The sequence below is a fragment of the Saimiri boliviensis genome, chromosome 11 (assembly GCF_048565385.1).
Source record: "Saimiri boliviensis isolate mSaiBol1 chromosome 11, mSaiBol1.pri, whole genome shotgun sequence".
Lineage (NCBI taxonomy): Eukaryota > Metazoa > Chordata > Mammalia > Primates > Cebidae > Saimiri > Saimiri boliviensis.
The window spans coordinates 65,719,077-65,726,070 of NC_133459.1; positions in this window are offsets into that span (position 1 = coordinate 65,719,077).

A 6,994-nucleotide genomic window follows, 5' to 3' on the forward strand; every position below is an offset into this window, starting at 1 on the left:
ACACCAAAATGCTAACCATGGTTATCTCCAGCCAGTTTTTAGACTTTTTGCATTCTTTTAATCATACCTGCTCAATACTCTTGTAATTAATTGGATACTCAATAAAATATTATCAATTTCTTTTCAAAGACCTGGGTCTAGAGACATACTACTGACCACTTTCTTTGTGGCCCTGGCTCATGTTTCTTTCCACCTTCTGTGTTTGGCACTTGCATTGATCCTTAGTGCTTCTGTCAAAAGAAAAGGCAAAGCACATGACACAATCAAGTAACCTGGGGGTGGGGACATTAAGGTAGTATTTGAGGTAATCAGTCTTTGAAATCCAATTTATATATAGGCCAAACACAGTGGCTCATGCCTATAATCCCAGCACTTTGGGAGGCCGAGGTGGGCAGATCACTTGAGGTCAGGAGTTTGAGACTAGCCTGGCCAACATGGTGAAATCCCGTCTCAATTTAAAAAAAAAAAAAAAAAAAAAAAAAAAAGGCTGGTCTTGGTGGCTCATGCTTGTAATCCCAGCACTTTGGGAGGCCAAGGCGGGCAGATCACCTGAGGTCAGGAGTTCAAGACCAGCCTGGACAACACAGTAAAACTCGGTCTCTACCAAAAATACAAAAATTAGCTGGGTGTGGTGGCAGGTGCCTGTAATCCCAGGTACTCAGGAGGCTAAGGCAGGAGAATCGCTTGAACTAGGGAGGCAGAGGTTGCAGTGAGCTGAAATTGTGCCACTGCACTCCAGCCTGGGCAACAGAATGAGACTCCATCTCAAAATAAATACATATAATAAGAAGCTAAATTTTGCCAATTTCTATTCTAATTGGAATTGTTAATTATACTCAATAACACTAACAGTACTTAGTGCGTAAAAATTTTTAAGGACTGTAAATCAGTTCTTACCACCAAAGAGATGAAGAAACAGATACAAAGGTCAAATAACAATGGAATTCACACAATACCTTATACCAGCTAGTATAGTTTCAAAGCATAACTTTTAAATACTCTCTAATTCCATTCTATGAAAATGTTGTACAAGTTTACATTGAGATTGACTGTAGTTAACTGTAACTGTGATTCTGTACCAATCTTTGAAGTCTCCAAAAAACCTGTGAAATAAATTCAGACCAAAGAAAGTTTTTATGGGGCAACCACAAACTGGTGTTTCCATACTTCCGAAGTTCTAGTTCATTCTTGGTTCTTGAGAAATCAACCTAAAAACCATATAAATGTAAAAACAAACGACACAGGGACAAATCTGGCACTCTCGAATTTGCTAATTTATCTACCCAGCTAGTCTAAATCCTGTAATAGAAGGCACAGATAGGCCACAAAAAGGAAAGTACCACGCCTCAAAAAGAACAATTTGAGGTAAACTGATAAATGGAGTATTTTAAGCCACTAATAGGAACATTGTCTTTTAAACAGCAAGTAACCAGAAAATATGCTCTTCCTTCTTTAATTGAAATATCTAGAACTCCACCCAATTTACCTGACTTTTTCTAAAAATAAAGACTATTTCTTGTTGCTGTTTTCGAGTCTCAGTCTGTTGCCGTCTGGAGTGCAATGGTGCAGTCTCCGCTCCCTGCAACATCCGCCTCCTGGATTCAAGTGAGATTCTCCTGCCTCAGCCTCCCAAGTAACTGAGATTACAGGTGCCTGCCACCAGGCCTGGCTAATTTTTGTGCTTTTAGTAGAGATGGGGTTTTGTCACATTGGCCAGCCTGGTCTTGAACTCTTGACCTCGTGATCCTCCCGCCTCGACCTCCCAAAGCGTTGGGATTAGCAGCATGAGTCACCACACCTCACTAATAAAGACTATTTCTTAAACAAAAAGAAATTAGGGTTGTATTTAACTCAATTTTTGTTGCTATGAGCTGTTGAAACACAAAGTGCCCTTGTTTCGTGCTGTGGTAATTGGCTCCATATTTTGCTGGTGGTCACTTCGAGTTACAAGCCTCAAAACTATTCTAAAGTTGGCTCCTCGGAGACTTCAATCACATCACTAAGATATAAACCTATTACATGCTGCCAAAGGGTTCCTTTAAGTCAATTTAGATCTCTTTTCAAGTTCCCCAACTTTAAGGAATTCTTCCATCAAGAGACCTTGGCTTACCTATGCAAGACTATGACAGGTGAGGTTCAAGATACCTTCCAATTTCAGATATTTTACCACCTACAGGTAATAGAACCCAAGAAAACCCTTCAAGGGAAGACAGAATATCCACTCACCCTCAGGGCATTTTCACTAGTTAGAAAAACTGTAAAAACACTTCCAAAACTGGATGGAAATTAAGAACGAAGAGCATTCCCTTCTTTTCACAACACTTGTTTCCAAAGTTTTTTCCCCCACCCTCCAACTCTCATACTTAAATTGACTGGATTCCTTTGCATTCCTGTAAACACTTCAGAATCTCTTTAGTTGACAGACACTCATCTGTCTTTGGCAGAGTAGCTTTCAGAGTAGCTGTAGAGATGGTTTAAGAAGAATTACTGCTTGTGAGATTAAAATAATTTGCAATGATAATCAGCTCGTAAGTCATTTCATCAGCTACCGCTGCAATCTTCAAAAGTTTTCATCTAAAAATCTGCAGTTATTTTTATGGTTTAATAACCCTAAGAAGCAAGAGATTGATGATCTTAAAAAGAGGAAACATCCACACTCTCCTGTAACTGAGAAGTGCTGGTTAAATTCTTCAATCAACAGTTTATTTGAAGTTTTCTCGTAATAAACTGTCCATTTTCTCCTGAAGAGAATCTTTCATATTGTCTGTTTTCACTTAGAATTACTCAGCATCCAAAGCAGACTTCTAGCTCTAGCACTAAAGTTGCAAGAGGTCAGTCCAATCGTTAATAAATACTGTTTTGTTGATATACTGTGACTAAAAGCCACTCCATCGTCAACATACACTGTTATTAACAAAATACAGAGGTCTGAGGCAAACACAATATACCTGCCATGTTTATCGATTTGCTTGTGACTACTGACCAGTGAACATCTGCCTTAAGAAAAGCTTTATCCAATCCAGGCTTCCCATACATTCTTTAGAACCTCCTAATTTAGGCTTTAGCACCTAAATAAAGGCTTGGAAAATATGCAAGAAGTATACTACAAAGCTTAAAACACAAAATCAAATTAAAACCAAATTATCTGTAGTTGTTAATGAAAGTTCTTTCTCAAAAAAAAAAAAAAAAAACCAAACAACAAACAAAAAAACTGTGGAAGTTTCATTAGAAATTCTGAATTCTGATTGGGTTTGGTGGCTCATGCCTGTAATCCCAGCACTTTGGGAAGCTGAAACGGGTGAATTACCTAAAGCCAGGAGTTCCAGACCAGTCTGGCCAACAAGGCGAAACACCCCCTTTACCGAAAATACAAAACTTAGCTGGGTATGGTTGTGTATGTCTGTAATTCCAGCTACTTGGGAGGCTGAAGGATGAGAATTGCTTGAACCCAGAAGACAGAGGCTGCAGGGAGCCAAGATCACACCACTGCACTCCAGCCTGAGTGACAGAGCAAGATCCTGTCTCAAAAAACAAACAAAACAGCAAGGCACAGTGGCTCATGCCTATAATCCCAGAACTTTGGGAGGCCAAGGAAGGTGGAACACCTGAGGTCAGGAGTTTGAGACCAGCCTGGCCAACATGCTGAAAGCCCTCCCTGTCTCTACTAAAAATACAAAAAATTAGCCAGTTGCGGTGGTGGCACCTGTAATTCCAGCTACTCTTCCAGCTACTCTCGAGGCTGAGCCAGGACGATTGCTTGAACCTGGGAGGCGGAGGTTGCAGTGAGCTGAAATCATGCCGCTGCACTCACTCCAGCCTGGGCAAGAGTCAGAAGACGCCGTCTCAAAAATAAAAACACGAAATTCAAAATTTTCGGGAAAGTACATAAACCAACTGCCTAACTCTAAAGACATGTGTTTAGTTCACCAATCATGAAGGCCTAAACATGTTCCGTTGCGTTAACAGGGAAAATACAAAACCCACCCATTTCCAGTCCATTTCTTTCCCAAAGAACCCCAGCAGCCTGAGCGCTCTGACAATGTCTGAACACGTGTTTATCTTAGTACTCTGAGTGTAGCTGCCATAAGAAGCAACATTACTTTGTGGGTTATTACATCCAAAGTGTAAAACAAAGAATATGCAAAGTCCCCAAAATAAAACAAAAATGTTCTTGGACGTTATTCATTGGCTAACAGAACATTTTAGTCCCAATCCAACAAAATTCTAGGTAACTGTCAAGAACCAAGACCACTTTAAACAGAATTTCATTCTAGGTATATAAAAAGTTTCTTTAAATTGGATCTTTTTGGTCCTAAAATCTAGAATTGAATCAGCTATAACTGCAAATAAAGTGATTAGCTCCAAGTAATACAACTGTCCAAGGATAAGCTACTTCACCTTTTCCCTACTCAGTAACACATTAACAAAATCCTTAAATATTAGCCCTTCACTTTCCATGTTTCTATCCCAGTAACACCTAAATCGACTATTTAAGGAATGAAGCCACACAAGGTCAGTTCAGGGTAACTGATCACCTGTTACGAACAAATTATCTAAATAGATTTCTAAAAGTCTACAATGAATCAGAACTCAGATATAAAGTTACCACCAGGTATCTTTTATATACTTTCTTGCACATACAAGTCTCGGGAGTAATGTCACACAAGCGCACTAGGAATTGCCACATACTCCCAAATGGGCAGCAAAAGGAACAAACATTACTGATTTAAAACACTAAATACATACATATTACCTCAAGAATACAATTTGGTAAATTATTTTCTAACTTGTGTGAGTTTTTTCCCTTCCATTTAGAAGTGAACAATTGACTACCAGTTTAGTACAGAAGTAATCAATAGCACAAAAGCCAAATTTTGTCCAAATGGGCATTCTAAGAACTAAAAAAAAAAAAAAAAAAAAAAAAAAAGGCAGTCTCCAGGAGTCATTAATTTCTGTCCCAGCTCAACCTATGGAGTTTACTTATCTATATAAAATGTTTAGAATTCTTATCCCATGGAAAAATCTTTGTACAACACAAAGGACTTACACAAAGTGATCTGAAGTGTCACTGTAAAATACTAAACTATAATCATAGTATTTTTGTTAAGATTTATACTCCTCTTAGCCTTCAGAATATATTTTAAGTTGCAGACTACATATTTTAAAAATAACAAAACATGTTTTACTAGTAAGTCACGATATCTTGCCCTTATTCTGATTATAGAGGTGTAAAGTTTGCTTTAAAATTACTTCTCATTTCACAACTTCCTATCAGGTAGACCACTTAATTTGTTACCTGTAACTAAAACTTTATTTTCTGAGATGGGTTGTCACCCAAGCTGGAGTACAGTGGTGCAGTCTCAGCTCACTGCAACTTCAGCCTCCTGGGTTCAAGCAATTCTCCTCAGCCTCCCAGGTAGCTAGGACTACAGGTGTGTGCCACCACGCCTAGCTAATTTTTTTGTATTCTTAGTAAAGACGGTGTTTCACCACGTTGGTCACGCTGGTCTTGAACTCCTGACCTCAGGGTCTTGAACTCCTGCCTTGGCCTCCCAAAGCGCTGGGATTACACGTGTGAGCCACCATGCCCAGCCCTAACTTTTATTTTAAAAGAAACTTTATGCTGGACTCGGTAGCTCACACCTATAATCCCAGCACTTTGGGAGGCCCAGGGGTTCAAGACCTGCCTGGCCAACATAGTGAAATGCCATCTCTACTAAATACAAAAAATTAGCTGGGGTGTTGGTGCAAACCTGTAATCCCAACCAACTGGGAGGTGGAGGTTGCAGTGTGACCTGAGATCATGCCACTGCACCATGCCACTGCACTCCAGCCTGGGCAACAGAGCAAGTTTCCAAAAATACAAAGCAAAACAAAACCTGTTGTAACCTGTTGTCACAAAACCTGTGACAGTTTAAATCAGGGGTCAGCAAACATTTCTGTGTAGAGCGGTATCTTATACAAACGTAAAAACCATTCTTAGCTCAAGGATGTACAAAAAACATATCACAGGCTTAACTTTGCTGACCCCTGGCTTATATATTTAGCATTTTATTTAAATGATACTCATTTCCAATGTTCCTATTTTCATCTGTGGCCAAAATCTTGGTTTTAACAATTTATATTCTAATCATTTCCTAAATTTAAGCTTCTCATGTTTAGATCACAACCTTGCTTTCTCTATATTCTTGAAATTACTGACTTCCTCAGCCTGACTTATTTCAATCACTTCACATAACCTCCAAATTGAACTTCTCAACCTGACAGTTATCTTGCAAATTATATTGATAAATCATTTAATTACTATGGTCCAATTCAGATATGTATCATTTTACTACCTTGTTAACAGTTATGGAGCACAGTAAATAATGAAGTTTCTGGACTTTTCTTAGTCAACCTGAAGATCTGGCTTGTCAGTAGTGAGACTTGCTAAAACTTATTTACATATTTATCTCAGTATAATCCAAATGTCTGGGTTAGAATCTATTTTCTAAGTGTTTACTTATTTTAGAAAGCAGAATTGCATGCACCTGAGACCCCTGGAATTTGGTATAGCATTGGACTAGATGTCCACTAATATACCTAACAATCTTACCTCTAAAGCCAACATCAGTCAGATTCTAGCAATTTTCTATTTCTCATTCCTTTAAACCATTTAATACCGGTTTCCTTTTACATGCTAGTACTTATCTAAAGACATATTAGGTTGTTGCAATTACTTTTGTACCAACCTAGTATTTTCAAAATCCAATGCACATTAGGCTTTGTATGCAACTCCCTGTTTGTGAATTTCAGTGCAACCATCTCTGGCAATTAGAAAAATAATGAAATTAGAATGAATACAATATCCTTCCAAACTCATGCCAAAGACAAGCCCCAAATCTATTTACAACCCTGGAAATCATGTGTCCTACTTCCATTTAAAAAATAAGAGTAAAGGAACTAACTAGATATACAGCACCTGGTGCCACTTTTTAAAAATTTTGCGTAACTC